This window comes from Canis lupus, chromosome 12, assembly GCF_048164855.1.
Source record: "Canis lupus baileyi chromosome 12, mCanLup2.hap1, whole genome shotgun sequence".
Classification (NCBI taxonomy): Eukaryota; Metazoa; Chordata; class Mammalia; order Carnivora; family Canidae; genus Canis; species Canis lupus.
The window spans coordinates 50366933-50391842 of record NC_132849.1 but is presented as its reverse complement, the minus strand read 5'-3'; the positions used below and the strand labels follow the sequence as shown (position 1 = coordinate 50391842).

General features: G+C 48.0%; 1 protein-coding gene and 1 long non-coding RNA gene across 2 annotated transcripts in view; both read right to left on the bottom strand.

Moving 5' to 3' along the window:
- The window catches only part of OSR1 (odd-skipped related transcription factor 1), a 365031-nt gene that overhangs the window by 305922 nt on the left and 34199 nt on the right, over nucleotides 1–24910 (bottom strand).
- LOC140601684 (uncharacterized) lies at nucleotides 12599–24376 on the bottom strand. Its single transcript, XR_012004687.1, has 3 exons — nucleotides 21307–24376; nucleotides 16834–17662; nucleotides 12599–15518 (listed from the first exon to the last, which is right to left on the bottom strand). It is a non-coding gene; the product is annotated as an uncharacterized lncRNA (long non-coding RNA).

Genomic DNA, 24910 nt, shown 5'->3' with positions numbered 1-24910 from the left:
CTACCCAGTCTACTTATATCCTGTCTCCTCTATCCTGTCTCTCTTGCTAGAGGATGAGTTTGTGACCACTGGAACCAAGGCCTTGTCACCTCTGTGGCCCCAAGGCATGACAAGGAGTAGGGACTCAATTAGTATTTGTGCCTTGAATGGGCAAATCTGACAAAGGCTGCTCTGAAGGTAACCAGGAGGCCAGGACTCCTGAGAGAGCAGTCTCCAGAAGTAACTGTAGTTAAAAAAAAATTCCCGAGTGGTCCCATCTGGAGTATGATGGTCAGCAAGCGTGACTTGGCACTCATGGCTCCTGTTACGTCCATAGGTACAAACCTGAACCAAACCCACTGCAGCTGGTTTAAGTTCCTTGGCATCCTTAAGGCCCGCCTTACCAACTTCTGGGAATGTTAGGTTTGGGACCCACTTATGAAGCTGTCCTGGGCAAGGAGGAGAGAGAAAAGGAGACATGCACAATTCACAACTTTTCCAAATAGTTTCTACTCTGGAGTCCCAGAAATGACAGTGTCAGCACCCACAGGAGGGAACTGCTCCTCCATCCCACGTTAACACAAAATCTGTTCCATTCCAGGCCTGCCCTGGGGAAGACCCGTTGTCCAGAAAGGAAGAGAATGAAGGTGGCTTCACTCTAGCCTGGATGCTCCAGCCCTGCTGAGCAGGCAGACATGAAAGTTAGGAAAAAAAGAAGGAAAACTGTATTGTTGGTATAAGAAAGAGTTCAGGGGCGCCTGGGTGGCTCAGTTGATTAAGTGTCTGACTTTTGAATTTGGCTCAGGTCATGATCTCAAGGTCGTGAGATCAAGCCCTGTGTGGGGCTTCATGCTCAACATAGAGTCTGCTTAAGATTTTCCCTCTCCCTCTGCTCCTCCCCCCACTTTCTTGTGTTCTCTCTCTCTCAAATAAATAAATAAATAAATAAATAAATAAATAAATAACTTTTTTTTTTTTTTAAAGTGTTCTGATTCAGGTTGGTTCCGATTTATCCAAACATGTCCCACTACTCTGACATGCACCTTCTGGAATCAAAACCATTCGATACATGTCAAAACGTCACCATCACTGCCCACCAGCCACACGTGACAACTCTCTCCATGCAGGAGGTGCTGAGATTCGATCCCACCACTGCCTTCTCCTGCCTGCCTCTGCCCACAAGGAAAACACTCCCACACTGGGACACTCTGGGTGGGCTTGGGGAAACAAGGTGAATAATAATTTTAGCTCTTGGGATAAATACAGAAGAGAAAGGACAGAGATGAGAGGAACCAATGGAAGAAGAAGAAACCAGTGCCCCTAACTCAGGAGTCAGGCCCACAGCTCAGTGGGCCAAACACATATTTGTATAGATGATAATCTAGAGGATATGACTTCTCCCTTAACATGGACAGTAATTAAGAGCCACAAATTTATTATCTCATATTAAGCTCTGCATCCAACTTTTAGGATAGGAAAGGTCTTGATTATTAGTCCCATCATTTAGGTGGCAAATTTGAGGTGCAGAAAGGCTAAACAACACACCAGGTCCAGCTGGTAAGAAATGGAGCTCACACTTAAACCCAAGTCTGTTTACTCCATATTTTATTACAGCAAGCTCTCCTGTAGCCCTTCCTATGGTCTAGGATTGTCCATATAGTTTCTCAATCATGCTAATGAGCCTGGGCTCTCCTCTTCATTTTCCTGCATCCCCTTCAGCCTTTGAATTATTTCCTTCCTGACTGCCAAACATCCCAAGAGGCACCTTTGTGAGAAGTGATCATTACTTAATTCACGCAGAGCCTCCCTAGGGAAGAAGGTAGAAGTCAGGGATATTTCACATGTCCTAATCAGGCTTCTGTAGTTCATTGCACTCACTTGAACAGGTCTTCAGAACACCTACTGTGTGCCAGGCCTGGAGCCATGGGCCATGGAGGCCAAGCTCAAGGCCCAGAACTCACCTCAGTCCCCTAGACTTTGGTCAGTTCATGCCCATGTGCCATCTGAATCCCAGCAATCCAGTGAGTTTACTGTAACTTCCCAGGAGGGAAATGTGGGAAAGTTCAGGCTACTAGGAGAGCCCAAGGGGAAAGAGGAGGAACTCTGAGGTCAAACACAAGATAGGGTCAAAGGATTAATGCAGTGCCCTGGTTGGCAAAAATCTAGGCACCCACTGGCCAAGGAAGTGGTTTAGGCATTTGTGATCAGATTTCTTGTTCACACCACAAGATATAAACAACCAGGCAGCAAGACAGACAGCCTCTCACCACATTTGGAAAAGATTCTTTTCCCATTGGTTTTTAAAACTTTTTAGACTGCATTATGACTTTCAGTTCCTTTAAAAGTTTAAAGCAGATGGGCCTATGGATGAGAAGTGGCTTCTCTCCTGTCAGGGCAGAGCAAAGAAACTTCTACAAGGACTCTTAACCACCTATGGGGATCACACTCTCTTATTGCCAGCACTCTGCCAATCCCACACCCCCCATAGAAAGGCCTCCTAAGCCTTGTAATGGACCCAGAGCCTCCCCTGTCCAGCATCACCAGAGAAAGGGTAGGTGAGTTTGGCTGGTCCCAGAAGGCTTCCCTGGCTCATGTATTTGCAGCCTCCTTCATGGGTGACTGGAAAGCTGGTTCCCAGAAATGGAAAGCCACATCCTGTGAAGAAGAGGCAGCAGGAGCACAGAAATTCAGGGATTCAGGGGAGTGGGGATTGTCTCTAAGGGAAGAGGCACTCTCTGCCTCCACAGGAGAAGGGGAGGACTGGCTTCTGTGCAAATAGCGGCCTCCAATACCCTTACTACCTTAGTGCTGGACACTGCCTCCTGGTATGACTTCTGAGACACAAGGGGTCCTGCAAGACTCCACACCCCCTACCTGCCACTATTATGGAGAATCTCTAAGGAAGGCTGTGGCTTCATGCACCAGCCAAGAGGAGCGTGGCATTTACAATTTTCATAAATGAGAGGGAGTGGCTTGTGAAAGCAGATTTTATTCATTAAAAAGAGAGAAACTCCAGAACATTTAGTCCATCAGAGAGGACCAAAAGGGAATGCAAAAAAAAAAAAAAAAAAAAAAAAAAGTTGGGAGAACTTGGGATGAGGAGTGAGTTGTCACACTTTACCCATGGGCTATGCAGTGTGATCCATATGTGGGAATGGGGATGACTATGTAGGGAGTCAGGGAAGGTCTCTGGGGCCAGTGTTCTAAGAACAGTCTCTGGCCATTTTGCAAGTAATGCATAAAGATCCAGGGAAGCCTGGCTCTGAGAGAAGATGGGATAGAATTTTCAGGATTCCTCGAAAACCCCAATGCCTACCTCCACTGGCCCTTTTTAAATGCCACCATTAGCAGTACAATTCTATGAGATGTAATAAGGCTGGACCCCCAAAAGCCAATAATGCTACTCCAAGTTGGCACTCAGTGGCATTACTTTCTAACTCCCAGCCCCCAGAACCATTACGCATTGAATATCTCTATGCTGCTTTTCTTTAGCAAATGATTCCCTTTTGCTGTTTAAGTGGCTTAAGAATCTTCTACCAGGTTTTCGAGAGGCAGTAACTGCGGTGGAAAGTACACAGAGTGGAGAGGAGGCCTGGGGTCTGGATGGCTGTGCCCCTTAAGCTGTATGCCTCAGGTCTTGCCTCTCTACTAGCTGTGCTCTCATCAAGCCACAGGCTGCAGGACTAATCATGACTTCATGCTCTTCATTTTGCTGGATGTTTCTGTAAGACTTGTCACAGTTGACTATTCACTTCTTCTGGACACACCTCACCTGTTGTGGGTTGAACTGTGACCCCATTCATGCTGAAGTCCTAACCCCCAGGTCCTCAGATTGTGACTGTATCTGGAAACAGGGTGGTTGCAAAGGTTGAGATGAGGTCATTGTGGAGCAAGGTAGACCCTAACCCAATATAACAGGTGTCCTTATAAAAAAGGGGAAATTTGGAGATAGGTATACACACAGGGAGAACGTCATGTGGAGGTAAAGGCAGAGATCCAAGTAATGTTTCCGCAATACACGGAAGGCCAGAGATTGCCAGTAAACCATCAGCAGCTAGGGGAGAGGCACGGGACAGCCTCTTCCTACAGCCTTCAAAAGGACACAATCAAACTTCTGGTCTTCAGAACTGTGAGACAATGAAATACTTGTTTTAGCCATCAAGCTTGTGGCATTTTGTGACGGCAGCCCTAGCAGACTAACACATAGCCCTTTCTCTTGATAACCTCAACACCACAACTTCATCGTTCCCTCTTGCCTTGCAAACCCTCCTCAGGATCCTTCGCTGGCTCTGCTTATGTCTGGCTAATTTCTCTATATAGGAGCATCCTATATAGAGAATTAGTTCAGCAACTCACCCCCTTATTTTTCTTTCCCTATACTCTTCTTGCATGACTTTGAATAATCTCTCAATGTGGGGCGTTAGAAATCACATATATGCCCATTTGAAATCTCCCTCTCCTAGACCTACACCCCCAGCTACCTACCTAGCATCTCCCCATGCCTAACAGGCATCTCAAACGTAAGTCCAAAACCTGCCCCCAAGCATCTGAGCTGCAGACTGGGCCCCAGGTCTCAGGGAGAGGAGTGCATCTCAGGCCAAGCCTCGGGAATATTGAAGCTGTGCCCTGGGAGAAAGTCACAGGTTCTCCTAGCACATTGACTCAATGGGATTTGAGTTATAGCAAGTGCCAGGTATTCGAGGTACGAAAGAGAATAAGACAAATGCCATTCCGGTCTTCTTGGAGCCCTACTGGAGTCTTCCCCAAAAATATTTTCACCAGTCCACAAAAACAAATTATACTAGATGACTGGCAAAAAAAATCTCTCAGAATTACTAATACATAGGTTTAAATCTGCATGTAAAGAACACCTCTTGCTTTTATGTTTCAAAGGTAATTAACCTTCACCAGTCCCAGTGAATTTTACTGTGAGATCTTTTCATATCTGAGTCTCTTCTCGTTATCCCAGGGCTGCCATCATATGAGCCCTAGCTTGGCCTTTGGTCTCTGCCACTTGGCATGACATTGCCAGGAGAGCATGTCATCCTAGCACTCAGGGTTACTCAGAGCACTCAAAATCCCTGGGGCACAGGCCACATGTGACCCAGGCTGCTGAAGGGGTAATTATGAGCAGGTAGTCAAACCCAATGTAACTGGCAAGGGGCAATCCAGAAGCCCAGGGCCTTGGCTGGGAATGCCCCACCTGGGTTCCAGGTCACCAGTGACAGGCCTGTATCTTCTCACTGAATCAGGGTGCAAGCAGTGGCAAGGAGAGAGGCCTTTCCAGGAGACCATGCACAGCAAGTGACCACCCCCAGCAAGGGCCTACAGCAGCTTCTCTGACAACAAGCAAACCCCTGGCATCCAGGCTGGGCCCAGACCGCCAAGTTTCTCCTTCCTTGCCCTCCTCGGTGCCCTCTCCAGTTTTTCTACCCTGTTCTGGGAGACCAGCCCAAGGGACCATGTGCTGAAGAACTTCTCCAGCCCCATCCCCTCTGTGCCGTGTTGTCTACTGTAACTCATGGGCTTGCATGTAGCCCTTGAATCCTGCTCTCTGACTAGAAGCCTCTTCCAGGCTCCAGGGCTCCTCCACAATTAGAGCCCACCTTTATTTTTCCATGAGGCCACTGCTCACACCAGGAGGGCAGGAACCATCTCATCCAGAAAACAGAGGGACTTCTAATTTGGGGTCCACTTGAGGTCTGCTTAACACCAACTTGGAAGGGAAATCCTGGCATCTGAGTCTCCATTGGGCACACTAGGGATGCAGGAATCAGGGCCAGATGGATGAAATTACCCTTGAAATGTGAGCAAGACTGCAGTCCGAGACAGGAAGGAGGGCACAGGCATCTGGGGCTATGTGGCACTGGGCACAACTGGGGGAGGGTGCATGCGGTGATGAAGCTCCCAGCTTTACCAGGTTTGGAGAGTTAGCTGGGGGCTCTGGACCAGAGGCAGAGGCATAATTAGCAGGAAAGGGCAGCACCTGAGACAAGGTCAGAGCATCTCTGCTGCCCAGGCCAAAGCTTCCCCACCAAGCTCTGCCCACAGGTCAGCTTGTAAGGAATTTGAAACTTGATAGAACTTTCCAATTACTTCCAAATATGTTTTTCCAGGCCCAGCCTGCTAAACTAAGCCTTTCACTACTACTGATTGTGGGATTGACTGCAAGAGTTTAATCCCTATACAAAGGAAGGAAGAGAGAGGGCATCTCCTGAATGGGAAGGAGACCTGCCACGGGTCTGGGCCTGATGCATAACAACCCAAGTGGGCCAAAGAGAAGATGTGGGCCAAGGACCAAGAGGCAAGGCAGGCAGGTGAGTCCAGGTGCCTGGCTCAGAGTGCTTAGCCAGAAGCTGAACATACATGCAGGAAGCAGGGCAGTAACGAGGGGTCAGGGGAGGGGGAGGGCAGCTGCTGGAGATCCCAAGGAAGGAGCTGGGTCCTCAGCCAGGGGATGGGCCAGCAAGCTGCCCATCCTCTGGTACCTGTCCCCTTGCTTTCCCCACTTGGATTTGTCCATCTCACTCACATCTCTGTGTCTGCCCCACCAGACTGCTTGATGTGCGTGTGTTCCTGGGAGATACAAACAGGAAGCAGAGGTGGTATTCAGTACAAGGGCATCAGGTGAATAAATAAATAAAACTGAAAACCACCAGCCACATCTCAGAGCTTATGCCTGAAGCATTTCAAAACCAGAGCTCAGGTTCTTAGAGGCCCACCCCATCCCACCCTCGCTAGTGATTCCCTCTAGCCTCCATCTCTCTGGCAGAGCTTGATGGCTACAGGGGATTCAGAGGCCTTTGCTGGCCAGAGGTGGCTCTGGGCACCCACCTCCCAACAAGAAGGTAGCCCACTGAACGTTTCCTTCTCTGTTTCCTTCCTCAGTGACCACATCTTTCCTTGTAGTTTTAAATGCCATCTCTGCAAGCTGATCACTTGCAAATATCTATCCCCTGCCTGGTCCTCTTTGCTGAAACCCAGACCTAAATACACAGCTGTCAACTTTGGCATCTGGAAGCCTAATAGGATCTCAGACTTAACATGTCCCTAGCCAGCCTCCTGCCTACACAGCTACACTGTGTTCCCAAAGCCTTCCCCCTTTCAGGAAACAGCAATGTCACTCTTCTAGCTGCCAAGCTGTGAGGGTTACTTTTATGTAACCCTAGTTGGACCACCATGCCCCGACATCTGGTCAAATACTATGCTGGATGTTCTGGGAGAGTGTGTTTTAGATGAGATTAACACTTAAATCAGCAGACTTTGATTGCCCTCTATAATGTGTGTGGGCCTCATCCAATCAGTTGATGGCCTGAATAGAAAAAAGACTTGCCCCAAGCAAGGGGGAACTGTGCTAGCTGACAGCCTTCAGGCTTGAACTACAGCCTTAGCTCTTCCCTGAGTCTTCAGCCTGATGGCTTACTTTGAGGATTTTGCCAGCCTCCATAATCCCAAGAGCCAGTATTTTCACATCTCATTGGCTCTGTTTCTCTGTAGAGCCCTAATACACAAGCCAAAAATCCTGTAGTCATCTTTGACTACTCTCTTCTAACCCAACAACTAATCTGACAACAAATGGCACCAGCTCAACCTCCAAATTATGTCTAGATTAACAGCTTCCCATTCCTCCACTGCTAATCATCCCAAAATGAGCCACTATCATCTCCCACCTGCATTACCACAACTCCTCCTGTCAAAGGGATCCTTTATTTTTTTTTCTGTAAATTTATTTTTTATTGGTGTTCAATTTGCCAACATATAGAATAACACCCAGTGCTCATCCCATCAAGTGCCCCCCTCAGTGCCCGTCACCCAGTCACCCCCACCCCCCGCCCTCCTCCCCTTCCACACCCCTGATTCGTTTCCCAGAGTTAGGAGTCTTTATGTTCTGTCTCCCTTTCTGATATTTCCCACTCATTTTCTCCCCTTTCCCTTCTCTCCTTTATTCCGTTTCACTATTATTTGTATTCCCTAAATGAATGAGATCATATAATGTTTGTCCTTCTCCGATTGATTTATTTCACTCAGCCTAATACCCTCCAGTTCCATCCACGTCGAAGCAAAAGGTGGGTATTTGTCATTTCTAATGGCTGAGGAATATTCCATTGTATACATAAACCACATCTTCTTTATCCACTCATCTTTCGATGGACACCGGGGCTCCTTCCACAGTTTGGCTATTGTGGACATTGCTGCTATAAACATCGGGGTGCAGGTGTCCTGGTGTTTCATTGCATCTGTATCTTTGGGGTAAATCCCCAGCAGTGCAATTGCTGGGCCATAGGGAAGACCTATTTTTAACTCTTTGAGGAACCTCCACACAGTTTTCCAGAGTGGCTGCACCAGTTCACATTCCCACCAACTGTGCAAGAGGGTTCCCCTTTCTCCGCATCCTCTCCAACATTTGTGGTTTCCTGCCATGTTAATTTCCCCATTCTCACTGGTGTGAGGTGGTATCTCATGGTGGTTTTGATTTGTATTTCCCTGATGGCCAGTGATGCAGAGCATTTTCTCATGTGCTTGTTGGCCATGTCTATGTCTTCCTCTGTGAGATTTCTGTTCATGTCTTTTGCCCATTTCATGATTGGATTGTTTGTTTCTTTGCTGTTGAGTTTAATAAGTTCTTTATAGATCTTGGAAACTAGCCCAAAGGGATTCTTTAAAAACCCAGGTCAAATCATATCCCTCTGCTCAGAAGCTTCCGTTTAATTCATTCACAGCTAATGTCCTTACATAGCCATAAACAACATGTATCCCACCCCACTGAACCCCTATTAACTACCTCTCTACATTCACCTCCTGCTCATCCCCCTCCAGCTACATCTGCTTCTTTGCTATTCTGTGAACACACCAGACAGTCCTGCCTTGAGGCTTATATACCTGCTTCTCTCCCTACAATGTTCTTTCCTCAAAGATCTCCAGGGCTCACTCACTTCCTTCCTTTGGATCTTGACTCAAATGTCAATCTTACAGTGAATCTGTCTCTGGCCATCCTACCTAAAATTGAACCCTATACACAAACACAACACTCCCTAGTGGTCACGTCATTTATTTCCCATCATAGCCCACATCAATATTTAATAGGCTGTATACACACTGCTCATGTACAGTAGTATTATATTATAGTATACAATTACAGAATTATTCCCTCAACTAAAACATGGGACTTGTGGCAGCCAGGAAGCTTCATCTCTGTTGATTAAAGCTCTATTCCCAGAGCCTATGCAGTGCCACTTCTGCTCCTCAGACCAGCATTTCAGTTTCAGAACTTGTGTGGGCCACATTCATCTCCTCTCAAGCTGTGAAACAGAGGGGAACTCCAAGGCTAGACTGAGCCTTCCCTTCTGACTCTTGTGCTTGGCTTGTGCACCTAATCAAAGTTCTGAGTGTCCCCCACACTAGTAACTAACATCGTGGGAAAACACCTACCACCAGGCTTCCTTCCTTATCTCTGGAACATTCTAAACACTCAATGGGCATTGTTGAACACAGGTGGAACTTGATGGAGGTTTTAAAAATGAAGGATGACAATAGGTGCTCTTCACAGCCTTCCCTTATTGGGCCCTGCATCAGCAGCCTCGTCCTCCAAAACCCCAATTCCCAGAGGGACCGGATCTTCCCTCACATGTATTCTATGTGGGAAAAAGAAAACTTTTTTTGAACCTTGGGGATGAGTGTATTTTTAAAATATCATGTTCTCCAAGGCAAGAGACAAAGAGATACCCAAAGACTGAAGAAAACAACCAGGACCCGAGGGAAACACTATAGACAGAATTCTAACTAATTTGAAACAAAAGTCCAAATTGTTCCATTTTATTCTGTGCTGATTATTGATTTTTTTTCTGTCTCCCCTGTTGCCATGATAACCTGTCAACAAACAAGTGATGCAGAGGGACAAGTGATGGGGATGGGCCCCGAGGCCAAGACCTGGCCCTCAGGCCAAGGAATGCCCATCCTGCTGCCGAACCAGCCTCTCCATGATATCTGTACATGCTCTGTGGGCCAAGTGAGTCATGAATGTAGACATGAGCTTCCTGCCTGGACTCTGGGCCCTCTCAGCTTACAGTGGGGCAGCTGCCACTGCCAGAGGAAGCTGTAACCACAGATACCAAAACCTGGACCTCAGCTAACTGTCTCTCTCATGTCCCTATCTTCTTCCTGGAGCTGTGAGAGTGCCCAGCACTGGGCTGGCCTGGCCAGCACTCAGAACATGTTTGATGAACAAACCATTATGACTACTAACACATCCAGACCCTTGGAATCTGCCAGATGTCTACATGTAGTAACACATTCAATCTTTGCAGCAGCCACACTGATGGGGCTATCATCCCCATTTACAAATGTGCAAAAGAGGCACAGAAGGCTAAGTAACAGCCCCGGGGCACACAGCTAGTGGGTGGGCTGGGATCTGAACACAGGCAGTCCAAATCTGGGGCCTGAGCATGCAGGCACCACTCCACCCACACTGGAGGGGTGATGTGGATGACCTTAGCCTCCTAGTCCTTATGGCCTGCTGAAAGACTTGCTGGGCTCTACCCTCATGGCCTCCTCGTTTTCAAACCCCCAATCCTGTGCACTGAATCCTCTGACCGGCATGATCATGCTCTCAAATCTTCACTTCCCCTCAGTCTCATTTCCAAAGGCCCACCCTCAAAATAACTCCCTGACCTGCTCAAGAAGTTTCCACTCTATCTGCCCACCCACTGGATTATTGTCTCTACTTATTATCTCTTATTTTCCTTGTTGCAATCATCACTATCTGAGATGATCTTGCTCATTTGTTTCCCTACATATATTGTCTGTGCCCCTCCAATGTTTCAATAAACTAAGACTCTTCTGCATAACTCAGTGCAATATCCAGTACCAGTACCTAATTTTATTGAATGTGCAAATTGATCGCTGCACAAAAAAGAATGAAAGCCCCAGGAGCAGGTCTCTGCCCTTGTAAAAGAACACAGAGCAGTGGGCAGCAAGGTGCAAGATCAGAATGGATACTGTAGCTTCTGCAGTGTGGGGGAGGGCTCTTTGGACCCCACCCACAGCCTGAGCCTCCAGGCCCAAATGTTTGCCGTGGGGCTGTAGAGTGACACCCTCCATCTACAGTGACCAGTTCGGTCACCAACCATATGTGGCTAGGGAACACTGGAATCATAACTACTATCATTGGGGAGCTGGATTTCTCATTTTATTTCATTTTTATTAATATAAAATTTAAAACTGATACTGGAGTCAGTTTTTGGAAAACTTTTAAGTATGTTTGGAACAATTTGGGTATGTGAATTTACTTTTTCAACACTCAGTTTTATGAACTCTAAATATAGATCAAGTATTGCCAAGGAAAATTTAGCATCTGAATTGAAATATGCTCTAACTGTAAAATACGCACATTTGAAGACTGAATGTGCAGAAAACGAATGTAAAGTATCTGGTTAATGTTTTTGCATGGATTACATGTTGATATGATAATATTTTGGACATACCAGGTTAAATAAAATGTTATAAAAATTAATTTCACCTGTTTCTTTTTACTTTTTAATGGGGCTACTAGAAAAATTTTAAATCACATATATAATTTGTATTATAAACATGTATGTGGCTCCCATGTTATTTCTACTGGATGGTGCTGCTGTCTAATAGAACTGAATTTCTGACTTAAATATAGGCCCAGTTTGAGGTTTTCTTTTTTTTCTTTCGAGATTTTATTTAAATTCTAGTTAGTTAACATTTAGTATAGTACTAGTTTGGGGATAGATTTTAGTGATTCATCACTTGCACATAACTGACCCAGTGTGAGTTCTAGCAGGAGCAACAGTGTACAACTGTTACAGGGAAGATCCCTTTATGTATTAGTTTTGTCCCTGGGATGGTAGGGAGAAGGCCAGGGACCCTGAGTGCAGTGGGGCATCCTTGACCCAAGAACCACTCCATAGACACAAACCACAAGAGCAAACTGACCAAAGCAAAGCTCAAAGTCCCTCAGGATCAGGTCAAGGGTCCCACTGTCTCTCACAAGCAGACTGATTTCTTCTACAGAGAAATATTCTTCCCTGCTGCAAAACAACATGCTACATTTATTTTTTCATTTAGTTAAAAGAAATTCTCAAATTAATCTAGCTATATAGAAAAAATGGGCTTCCTGCCACAGCCAGGAGGTCTGTGGAGGAAGTCAGACAGCTTCCCCAAAAGCACCCTCTAAAGCCAGTGGAAAAGCATGCCAGTCTTTTTGAGCTGGAGCTTCAGCCCTAAGTGGGGAATCTCAGTAACAACCTCCTGCCAAGCAGCAAGGGACAGGCGACATTCCTCCAATACTCAGCCAGCTTGGGAACTATGGAAAGCAGCCACCAACCCATCAGGAATGTTTGATACTTACATTAGGTGACAAGAAAGCCAAATCACTATACAGACATATTGAAGCTCCTACTGACATGATGCTCCTATTGTATAATGAGGTTCTGGAAAAAAAAAAATTAGCCCTGCAGAAGAAAAAGTAAAAATAAAACCTGAAAGTGAAATCCTTATGGGAAAACAACAACAACAACAACAACAACCGAAAAGAGGTTGGCAAAGCAAGAAGGGTCCAGAGTCTGGGAAACCTTTTATGGCATCTCTCGACAATAAATTTTGCTGAGCAAAGGCCCCTGGCAAGCAAATCATAGCTCCTTGCTTTCAAGTTGTTGACATTTTAAAGGGAGTTAAGCCTCACAGCAGGGAAAGAGTTAACAGACTTCAATGGGTCTATTATGAGTCTTTATGGAATGAATGAAACCGGTTCACCTCCAATTTGGACCTCACCACCTTCACTCCCCACCCCCCACCCACCACAAAGAAAGGTTGGTAATGGCTGAATGAAAGATCTCCTTCATCCTGGAGAAGCTTGCTTTCCAGGTGTCCCACCCACAGAGGCCCGGAATGTTCAACGGTGCAGTGACAGCCCTTCCTGTGGGCAAGAGAGAGCCTGAGAAAGACACCTGGCCTGAGTCAGGGCAAGGAGAGTTCCCCCAACTCAAAAGGCTGCCCGGAACCAATCTGGGGAATGAGTCCACTGTCACTGGGGACCCACTGCAGTCCGGGCTTGCAATTGCTCTTTGCAAAATAACATCCGCAGTAGGCAGAATAATGGCTTCCCAAAGATGCACAGGTCTTAATTCCTAGAACATGTTCATGTGTTACCTTGCATGGCAAACGGGAATTGAGGGAGCAGATGGAATTAATGCCAATCCACTGACATTAAAATATGGGGAGAAGCCTGGATTATCCAGGCAGGCCCAATGCGATCACAGAAGTCCTTCAACATGAAAGAGGGAGGTCGAAGAGTCCGTGTCAGAGTGATGCTGTGTGAGAACGTCTTGTCCCACTTTGCTGGCTTTGGAGGAGGAGAAAGGGGCCACGAGCCAAGGAATCTCGACAGTCTCTTGAAACTGGAAAAGGCAAGGAAACAGATCCTCCCCTAGAGCCTCCCAAAAGAACACAGCCCTGCCAACACCTGGCTTTTAGCCCAGCGAGACCCATTTTGGACTCCACACTCTAGAACTGTAAGATAACAAATTTACAAGGTTTCTGACCACCAAGTCTGTGGTAATTCATCACAGCAGCAATAGGAAACTTACAACATCTTTCCTTCCCGAGACATTCCCAAATGCCCACCTTCCTCCTTGAGCAGATTATGGAAGACAAGGAACGGTTTCTCTCCATGAAGTAGAACCTGTTGTGGGGTTTGGTCAGACATTAAATGTATTCCTTTCCTTTTCTCCTTTTTAAAAGATTTTATTTGTTTATTCATGAGAGACACAGAGAGAGGCAGAGACATAGGCAGAGGGAGAAGCAGGGTTCCTGTGGGGAGCCTGATATGGGACTAGATCCCAGGACTCCGGGGATTACAACCTGAGCCAAAGGCAGATGCTCAGCTCAACCACCGAGCTACCCAGGCATCCCTCAAATGTATTTGTTTTTGAAGGGCTCTCTCCTTCCTCCCCCTGGAGTCCTATTCTTAAAAACCAGGAACACAAGCCTCAGGAGCCTACATGGTCCCCACCCTGACCATTCAGCTTCATGTCCCCAGCCTCTTCCTGTGTCTTTTCTTTCAAGCTTACCTCCCACCTGGGAAGCTGAGGGAGAGGTGGCCTCATGATCAAAGCGGAAACATATAATAACTCTATTTTCTCTACCACAGTGATGTAGGCCAAGAGCCAGTGGCTTCAAAGAGGCCCTGAGAACATTCATTCCCTTCCTTGTTCTACATATGAGGCTATCAAGGAACATCAGAAGCTTCAAGGTCCCATAGCCAGTTAATGGCAAGACTGCATTAAGACCCAGGGCCCCTGACTTCCAGCCCAGGGCTTCATGTTATATTTTCAAGCTTTCTTAAACCAAAGATTTCTGGAACCTTCTGGGCCCCACGGGGAGAGGAGCTGTTCACAAGGGCAGATATTTCCCTTGCCCTGCACATTTGGCTTCTCATCTCCTCCTCCACCTGCTCACCTTTCCCCCAGAGTTCCCTCCACTAAGGGTCTGTCAGGCTCTCAACTCCTCACCCCACAGTTCAGGGGCCTGACGCTGTCTTCACTCAGGCAGGCAGCACAAAAGGCTTAGGACACATTAGCTCCTGGAAGGAAAGAGCTGCTGTAACCACAGTCTTCAGTGTGAGGCCGGGTGCCTGGCCTCCTGTCTCGTCCCTCACAACCAGCTTTGGCAGGGCTCTGAGCCCTTGGCACCCCGGTGCCCTGATGGGTTCCTGCTCAGGGCTGTGCAAACCCCGCCTCGCTTCCCGTGTGGCGGGGCTCTGTCCATGTCCCATAAATTTCCTTTCAACATCATCACATCATCAGAGGCCTCAGGAGGCCCATCCCCTCCCCTGCAGATGGAAGATTCCTGTCTGCAGCCTGAACCAGGGGGCAAAGCTCATTCTTTAAAAGTGAACCCACCTTAGGGCAAGTGGGGCAGTAATCCTTTAAAACCAGTCACACTTGCCTAAGGCAGGGCTGTTTCCTCCATCTCTATGCCTGTGGAGCGGGAGCCACCTCCCGGCCTGCCACCCCACTCCCGCCTCAATGCCTGGGCCCTCTGTGTCCAGCCGCTGAGCATTTGACCTTGACTGCTGCCCAGTCTCCCTCAGACAAAAGTAACCAAGCTATTTGCATTTGGCCTTCCCTTTTCCTTGCTCCCCACCAAGACTGCTCCCCCTTCTCTTAATTATGCAGTAACGAACAACTGTGCTAACCGAAATTGGGGCGGCTACTTGCCTCTAAAAGTCCATAATTAGCCCCACGGGAACAACAAATACTTGCAGAGCTCCCCACCTCCCCTTGGCTGCTGCTGGAAGCAGGCCGCCTCTCCAAGCCCAGCATTTCGGGTCCAATCTGGAATGCATATGTTTCCCCTCAATCATTCACTCCATCAAACGTACGGCAGGCCTGAGGGGGCGGGGAGGCCGCTAGACTTCTCTGAGTCTCTGTTCGCATGAGCGTCCTCATTATAAAGGGATGTTGTGTTCACAGGTAACCAACAGCCCCCTGCGCATCTGGGAACACTTTGAGTGATTGCTGGGGAGAGAAGAAATTTGGGTCATAACTAATGATCAACATCCCCTTTTAATCAAATGAAGCCGTCATAATGTGTCTATCCTCCAGGGGAACAAGGCCCTTTCACCTCCAGGAGGTCTGCAGTAGCATTAACCTCTTCGGGTAAAACTTGCCCAGGTAGGAGGGAAGAAGGGGAGCTGTCAGGTTTTGAGCACCCACTGTGTACCAGCCCCTGCACTGAGCAGCCTCAACATTGGGGCCTTGAGCCACCCTGGACCTGCACCAGATCAAAGCTCTTAGTCTTGAGGGCTCCTTAGAGCCCAGATTGCTGGGCCCCACGTAGAGTTTAGATTAAGTAGGTCTGGGATGGAGTTCGAGTATTTGCATAGCTGACAAGTTCCCATGCGATACCGATCCTGCCAACCACACCTTGAGAACCAGCAGGAGAGAATTAAAATACTAATATTTATCATCTTCAATGCACCACGCCCTTTGTAAATATCATGTAATCGAATCCTCATAAAAATATGATGTGGTGTTGTCCCCATTTTGCAGAAGAAACTGAGCAAGTGCTGCCTAAAGCTCTGGAGCAGTTGGCGTGGAAAAGCTATTACTTAGTGGCCAGGTGGGTCTGATGTCAGACACCTGGCCCTGTCACAGCAGCCAGGGACATGCAGGCCACGGGCTGAAGGGTTCAGAGAGGATGAGCACACCTCTCCCTAGGGCACGAGGGAGACTATGGGCCTTGCACACCCTCACTGTGTACCCGGGACTTAGGGGCCTTCTGTCCACATCAGTACCTGGCCTGCTTTCCTGTCTACACACGGGACACTGCAGCCCTGAGTCCTGCAGCAAACACCCCTTAGTCTCCCCTCTGATCCCCCCTGCCCCTGGGACATGCGTCACTCCCCCGTCCTCTCCCACCCTCACTCTGCCTCATCGGAACACCCCCACACTCTTCTTTCCAGCTCCTCCCAAACCAGTTCAAGAGGAGGCTCTTCCAACTGATCATGAGGACACATGCAGAACTCCAACCAGAGTATCCAGGAAATGGCTGTGTGTTCTCCAACATGACCAAACGCTATGCCGCTTGCCCAATGCACAGGTTTGCTCCTCCCCGGTGGTTTGTAAAAGAGCAGGTGGACTCACATTTCTGTGTTCCCAGGTCACCAAACAAGCCCCTTGGCTACATTGCTCACCACTCTAGAATCTTCCCTTTCAATTGGAATTTATGAGAATCTGCTTAGCACCGGGTGCTATAGTAGGGGCCAGGGGAGGGTGGGGGTCGGATGGCCATCACATAAAGCACCTGTGTGCCAGCCTCTGTTTCACGTACCTCCCGTGTAACAGCTCACTCAGTCCTCCCGGCTGTCCTGTAGAGCAAGGTGTGCCACCATTAGCACCTTTTTCAAGAGAGACACCAAGGCACAGAAAGATTAAGCCACCTGCCCAGTGTTGCACAGCCAGGAAGTGACAGAGCTAGGGTGTGAACTGAAGCATCAGGGCTCCAGAGCCCAGGAGTGGAAGCATGCTGCCTTGGAAGATAGAACAAGAAAGAGTGATTAACTCCCTGATCCTTGCCCTCAGGGAGGCACAGCCCGGCCAGGGGGAAGGAGGAACTAGCTAGTGGTGGTGGCAGTGTCATTGTAGTTGTTATGGCTGCTGTCAGAGTTGTCATCCTTGGACTTACAGATGCCATAGCTATGGCTGTAGCTGTGGCAGCTGCAGTTATAGCGGCTAACACTATCACAGTGGTTGTCGCAGCAGGCAGCAGCAGACTGTCAGCATCGATACTGAAATCATTACAGCAACAGCAGTAACAGTAAAATACCTGCCATTTGCAGGGCGCCTTACTTAGCAAAGTGAGGGACAGGATATGTGGCGGGTAGGAGTGCAAATCCCATAGGCAGATCAGGTTCAGATCTGACTCCTCCTGACAGGTGGTCTGTCTCAGGCGAATCACTCAGCCTCTCCGCCTCAGCTTGCATACTTTTGACACAGGGGAAATATCACCTACCTCATGAATTTCTCATGGAGATTAAAGGAGAGACTCCATGGCAGGCCTTAGTGCGGTGCCAGGGACTCGGAAATTCTCCATTGGTGTCCCTCAGAAGGACGGTGACAGGAACAGTGACATGTGAGTGCACTGGCCATCGGTGAGGACTCTGGGCAAGTGAGGGCACAGAGACGACAGCACACTGAGGGCAGATCCCTCTATGTGAAGGATCTGGAATGGCTTCAGGGAAGACATAGGATTTCAACAGGACCTCCCAGCTGGGTGTGACACCCTGAAGACCACATAGATGGTCAGGACAAGACCGTGGAAGAGCAGGTGCAGGCCTTCCCACTGCCCTGCTTGTCCACAGAGCACCCCTGAGCTTCCTCCTTTGTTTGTCCCCCAAAGCCTCAGCCCAGCTACCTCTCCCAGGGCACTCATATGGCCCTGTGCCCTCTCCGCCACTGACTTCATTTGCCTGCATCTCTCCAAATGTTCCTCCTAACCCTCTTCTACAAATAGCTAAAGACCTTCACATAGTCCCCTGGCATTCCTTTGTGGTTTCATTGGGCACACAGGCAAGACAGGCCAGCTGATTAAGAGGTCTCCAGTTAAGTTCATTACTAACATGTTTCCTGAGCCCCAAGGGCTAGACTATGTTTTAGAGCCAACCTCTTTCCTACTCTCTATCCTGTGGGGATGCCAAGGGCCCTTTCTGCTATCCAGTGAAGAGAGGCAAGACAACTCAACCAGCTTTATGGATGCAAGGCCTGAGTGACACTGGCTCCGCCCTCATGGGCATGGCTGTGATGTAACTACCTTTGGAAGCCCATCAGCCTTCCTTCCACATAATGTTCATGCACTCAGGGGCTTGACCCATCACATGCAAGTCACTGTAGGAGAGTCCAGATGAGTTCCCACCCTCCAAGAGCTAGAGCCCATGAGCAGTGGTATGGCAGGTCCTCAGACAAGTATACTTACTCAAATGTAGTGAGTGCCAGAAGCTGGGCAAGAAACTAACATTCTGAGTGCACCCACCAAGTGCAGATGCTATACTAATAGTTTTCATCTAAATTGTCTCATGTATCCACATAGCACACTTGTGAGGTAAGCATGTATGTCTATGTTGTAGAGATGAGGAAATCAGAGACATCAAACAAATCTCTTGAGGTCACATAGCAAGCTTCAAAACCAGGGCTGTGTTACTCTTCCCAATATCCCACAAAGTGAGTGTCAAATTGGGGTTGGGGAAGGGGAAGTGCACGAGGCTGAAATGATCAGAGAAGGCTTTTTAAAAGAGGTGAGGGAAAAAAAAAATAAAAGAGGTGAGGGTTGTCCTGGACAAGGGGGTGAGTTGGATGATAATGGATAGGGGTGAGGGGATGGAGAAGGAATGCTAGGAATTGTAATGGCATGAACAGATACGAGGGGCTGAGAAGCACCTGGTGTGTTAGGGGATGCAGCAGAGTGCCTCCGGGGCTGCAGGAGGCTCCCCACCTGGGAGACAGGGAGGGTTGGAAGGGCTCAGCAAGGCTGATCAGAAGAGTTTGATGGATTTGGCTAATCGTACCTTTCTTCTGGATGCAGTGGGAGCCATTGAAGCCTTTTGGGCAGAACTATGTAATGGAAGTAGCCCCTTAGGAAAATCACCTTGGCTGGGCTGGGCTGTGCTAGCTAGGTTGCTGAGCAAAGACCAGGGGAAGAAATGCCACTCAAGGAGACTGCTGCAGTCATCCCAAAGTAACAACCGATTTGGTAAACGAATTTCAAGGCTATAAACAGACAACATTTTTTTATTGTTTTTTCAATCCAAACTACATTTCGTTAAGGTATGATTTTTCCAAACGTCAGGAAAAACAATCCATGTTAACCTATAACTGTGAAACAATTATACGGGCAGCAAAACATCTTCTGCACAAACTGCAATAAAATACTGTTCTTGGTTCAAGAAGTCAGGGCAAGAAGTGACTTCTGAATCAGCCTTCCACTTAGCAATGCAGCTTTCTGCTCAAAAAATTCACAGTCTTCCTTCACTGGATCTATTTTAATAACATAATGAAGGCCCTGTAACCCTGTCCTCCAACCTTCCCTGAGAATGTACCCTAAGTGCCTCAAGATGTCCAAGGAACATCAAAGGGAAGCAGAATTATTCTTTGGATATACCATAGGATAAAAATCCTGATATCCCACTGCTGGAAACAAAAACCCAGGACAGCTCCCGCAGTGCCCATAAAAAATATGGACTCAGAAGATTAACTGGCTCCGATGCTACAACGCTTTAGCCAACCGTAACCTGGCATTTTATGTTGAAGAAAGGAAAAAAAGATGCCTTTATTAATACTGCTTGCCAAACTTCCCATGAGGCCTGAGAAAGGACTCACTCTGGCCTTCCTCTGCTCAGAGTCCTGTGCTAAAAACTGCTGCCTCCTCTTTAAAGTAAGGCCAATCTGAGGTGTCTGAAGAAGGACCCCCCTGGAAAATGAACAGCCTGCTCTCTGCCAAAATGTTTAACTCCTTGTTGCCTCCATGCTTCACACAAGCCTGAGCCCATATCACTTCTCAAAGCACTTCCCATGGGTACACCTTGTCCCCATGCTGTCCCCGGGAAGCAGGCGGGGAGGAAAGATATGATGATCATCATTTTACAGCTGTGGTATCTAGGTCCTGGAATCACTGTCATTGAGATGTTTATAGAAATAGCTAGAACATAAGAGACTCAACTCTAGGGAACAAACTGAGGGTGGCTGGAGGGGAGGGGGTGAAGGGATGGGATAACTGGGTGACGGGCATGAAAGAGGGCATGTGATATGATGAGCACTGAGTGTTATATGCAACTGATGAAATACTAAATTCTACTCCTGAAACTAATAACACACTCTATGTTAACTAACTTGAATTAAAATAAAGCTTTTTTAAAAAAAAGAAATAGCTAGAACAGTATTCCCTGGCCTGGGGTGGAAGGAGGACAAGCAGCTCTGCCTTAGGCTGTGAGGTGGCTAGCACTGTCCTAGTTTTAGAGATGGAGAATAAAGAGTCAGAGGTAAAGTGAGTGCCCAGCTGTTCCTACTGCTGCTGACATCCAGGACTTCTGTTCGCCCCTCCATGCTGAGATTTCAGCAGCCCAGGCTAGCACAACTGGCTTTGAGAAGCAAGCCACCATGCTCCACATTCCCAATAACATGCATTATAAACAAAAGGATATTCCCAAGTCAAAGAGAAGAATGATTTTCTTTAAAAGAATATACACTTTTTTTTTAAGTAAGCAAACCAAGCAAATAATCTCCTTTAATGTGAACCGCCTTTTTCCCAAATGCCCAGATTCTGAGGGTGAGGGTGCCGCCCTGGGACTCCAAGTTTTCCGCCCACTGTGCATACACACACACACATGCCTGAACACCCACGCATTTCAGTTGGACATAGCACAATGTTACATCACATGTGCCACTGGGAGGGAGCCAGAAAAGGCCCATGATGCCCAACGTCACTGGTTCCCTTGCAGTTAAAAGCCTCTGTTGACACTGTTTCTCAAGCACCTCCATCCAACTCCACTGCTTTGCCCATTTTTCCGCTTCCTGCATGTCTGTGGCATTCCAAACACTTCCCTCTGGAGTGAAGCATCCATGAGGGGATGGGAGGGTGGGGTTATGGATCAATCAATCAATCAATCCATGGGTAGATGAACAAATGCATGGATGAATTCCCATGGTAGCCTCAAAGTCCTGATAATCAGAGAGTTAATCCCCCGAGGGTCACTCAGAGCCATATATCCCATCTGAAACAAAAGACCTTCCCCCGAATGTCATAGGTACCTACCTCCATTCCTTTGCCATGGCAGCAGCTCAAGGAGGGAAACAGCTAGTGCTACCTCTGTCACATCATGCTGGAATAGGTCTGACTGCGCTCTCAGAAGCAAATGTGGTGTTTCTGTCTAGGTGATGCAGTCCCTTGTGATCATCTTCGGAGACCTTGGACCTCTCCCATCTCCTTTGCATCAGGATCCTGGACTCAGTTTCTCACAAGTCAGTGCTTCCCCACATCGTGGACACCAAACAGGAGTCTTTAACTGGGCCCACCCCTAATCAACCCATGCCACCAATACTTCTGTGAATATAAGAATTTGATTTTGACTTAATACCTTTTCCCAAGTCTGGGTTGGAAATTTTTCTGTGAAGGCGGCCTATGAAAATATAACTGCCCTCAAAAATTGCCCTATGACCCAGATGATATGTGAACATAGAAGACACCTCATCATCCTCTTCAAGAGAACACCAGATCTATCTCTCCTTCTTGCCAGCTGTCTGAGAAGTGGTAGATATTTGCCTCTAGTAGAAACATCTCCTTGAACTTCCCCAAATTGCTGGAATGACACATAGCAAAGTCAGACACAGTCCCCAGTCTGAGCCTCTCCAAACCCAAGAGTTACAAAACTAAAGAACAGCAGTGTCAAGAGCATCTCACAGTACTTGGCAATCCCAACGCACACTCCCTTTGTTTAAATGGGGAAGCTGAGCCCCAGAGAGTGCTAAGTATCCTCTCTCTCCTCTGAGGCTCTCTGCCCTTGGCCAACTGCCGAGCCTCAAGGTAGCTCATGGTGTGGGGATCACCAGTGGCCAGGGGCTGGGCTCAGAGGCTTGAGAGTCTTCAGAAGGCCACCATTTCCAAGCACGGGCTTCCTGCTGAGACTACTGAGTGGAGGAAGTAATAATGGAGATTGAAAGGCATTCTGCATTTGACCTTCTGCAACCCCACCGTTTTTCAGTAGAACCCGATAGGGATCAGTCACATCTGCTCTCAATAGCAAATGTAAAAAATGACCTGCAGCTTTAAGGTCTGAAAAACATAAACTTGTGTTAAAAGACTGACAAAAAAAATTCATGCACTCCATAGCATGATGTCATTCAACTGCACACACATTGTAATAACAATCGTCCATCAGGACCAGGGCCCTGGACCTGCACTCTCCCCTCCTGGGAATCATAAGCTTCTCCGGTCCCCCTGCATGTCAGCCATGTGGCCGGTCACATAGCAGGCCTGTGTAATCAGGGCTGGGCTGCTAGGCTCAACTAGGCCCTGAGCTACAGCGGGTATCAACTTACCTTGCTCCCCACTTCAAACGCTTGGGTGAACTACAGGAAGGCTTGATGGGAAGCACATTCTGGAAAGCCCAGAACAAGCTCAATCTGCCAGGGACCAGGGGAGCAGCCCAGAGCTGGCCAGAGGTCAGTGGGCCCTCAGAAGTCAGGAAGCTCCTCATCAGCCACGTGGGTGAGGACTGCCAGGCCACTACTTTGCTGTGAGCAGGAGCCAACCAGGATGCTCTTCTGCTGACCTGTGGTGCCACAGCCTCATGAAGATGGTGACTCCTCCTTCATTGCCATGCACTCCTGCTTCCCTACCTCACTCCCATCTGGGCTATGGTCAAGAGCTCCTGACCCATGGCAACTCAGGAAGACAACCTTAGAGTACCCCAGAGAGCTCACTAGATCAGCCTCAGTTGTCACTCTGCTGGACCAAGCAAGGTGCCTGGGGCCCAGAGCAAACTAGCCAGGATATCACCCTTCAGAAATTCACAGTCCAGACAGGGAGGTAAGATTCTCTGAGACCACACATATCCCGGGCTGAAGAGAGATGTCCTAGGACCAGAGGATGGAAAACCGGGAGCTACAAAGGGAAGAAAGTTCACATACTCCAGACCCTGCCAAATCCTGTGGTTGGATTGATTTCCTAAGCTAGACACCCCTTCATTATTTGCTTGAGTTCTAAATCACAACCCACAGGTGGCAATGGCTCTGTGTTCTCATTTGATTCATTATGTACCCACTCTGTGGCACACACCAGGCTAGGCACATGCACATCCCTCTCTTACCTCAATACTCTTGACAACCCAGACAGCAAGGTGGCACATGGATGGCTTGGAAGGCTCATGAGGCAGCTCTTGTGGGTACATCTGTTTCTGTTCCACCAGGAAGAGCTTCCTCATGCTTTCTAGCAGGAGCAGAGCTCGGCCAGACTCTAACCAGCAGCAGAGCAAATTCTGCATGATCCCCTATTCTAGCCAGTGGAGCATGTTTTGTGGCCCAACTGGCTGTGTTTGGAATGACATGCTGAGTTAACAGTTCATCCATGGAAGCAGAGTGTCAGAATCCATGGTTCTTCCTACATTCCTAAGATCATTTAAAATGCAGCCTCTGTCCTCAAATGGCTCATAAGTTATTAAAAGGAGAAAAACCTGTAGACAAACAAGCATCCCTGTGTATGAGTGCTGAGAGAAACATCCCCAAGGGGAATGCTGGCGACACAAAGGATGGAGTGCTCAGTAAGACCTGGAAACAATAGAAATCCTTATGTTGGGAGTGGCCCTCAAATTGTCCACACCTCCTGCAGGGTGCTAAGTGCACAAGGCAATGTGGTCTCTGGCCCCACGGGCTCTACTCTCACTGCAGAGACAACACTAACTCATCAGAACAAAGAAGAGATCAGCTGGGAAAAACAAATGGCCATTGCTAGAGGCCAAAGGAGGGAGATGCCCAAAAACTGACATATAATAAGGCCACAATATGACTGCAGAATTGAATTAAATCAGGCAAGTTGGAAAAACTTTCTAAAGAGATGACAGAGGCTAGGCTTCCATGAGTGAGGTCTGAATGGTATAAAGGGCTGAGACAGCGAGCACGCCAGCAGGGGCCTGCCAACAGAGCCTAAATTCAATGTCAATGTGTTGACCAGCCGAATAGATGATTCAAACTGGCTTCCAGACGGCAGATTGTAGAACCAAACTCTACTCTTGGCTACCCCTGGCTACCTGGGCCAGCACCTCAGAGCTCACCGTCTAGTGCTAACCCCTCCCCAGTGGCAAGTAGCCTCCAGCCTAGATAGGAACTGAGCTCTGCCCAGACCCCCAGGAGACTTGGGGGCCATAGAGACTTCCCAAATTTGGATAGAAAAGCAGCTATTCAGTGCCTCCTCCACAGGATACATAGCTTCTCTCTAAATCAGCAGGAACCCATCACTAAGGCTATGAGAAAATAAACAAAGGGAATCTAATTTCAAGGGACACTCAGGCTCCAGGAAGAAGAACAGCGTGCTCAGGCGGGTCCTTTCCCTCCAAGGCACGCTAAGTTGTGGGAATCTTACAGCTCCAGTGCCAGCAGATTCAGGAGCACTCCCTGCCAATGATGGAGTGATAGAGTCACGCTCAGGGCTCCCTGGGGACACTCCACCACGGTGGGGGGGGGGGGGCTAAGGGGTGTGTCCACAGAGACCCAAAAGAGAAGCCAGAGGATTCCAGCCCTGCCCTGAGCCAAGAGTTTGAGCCAGTAAACGCTGTCCTCTGTCTCTGGACAGAGACCTGGGCTCCCCTTTAACGGCCTCTTCAGAGTCAAGGGACCACGTGAACATCAACAGTCCTGCTTGTGAA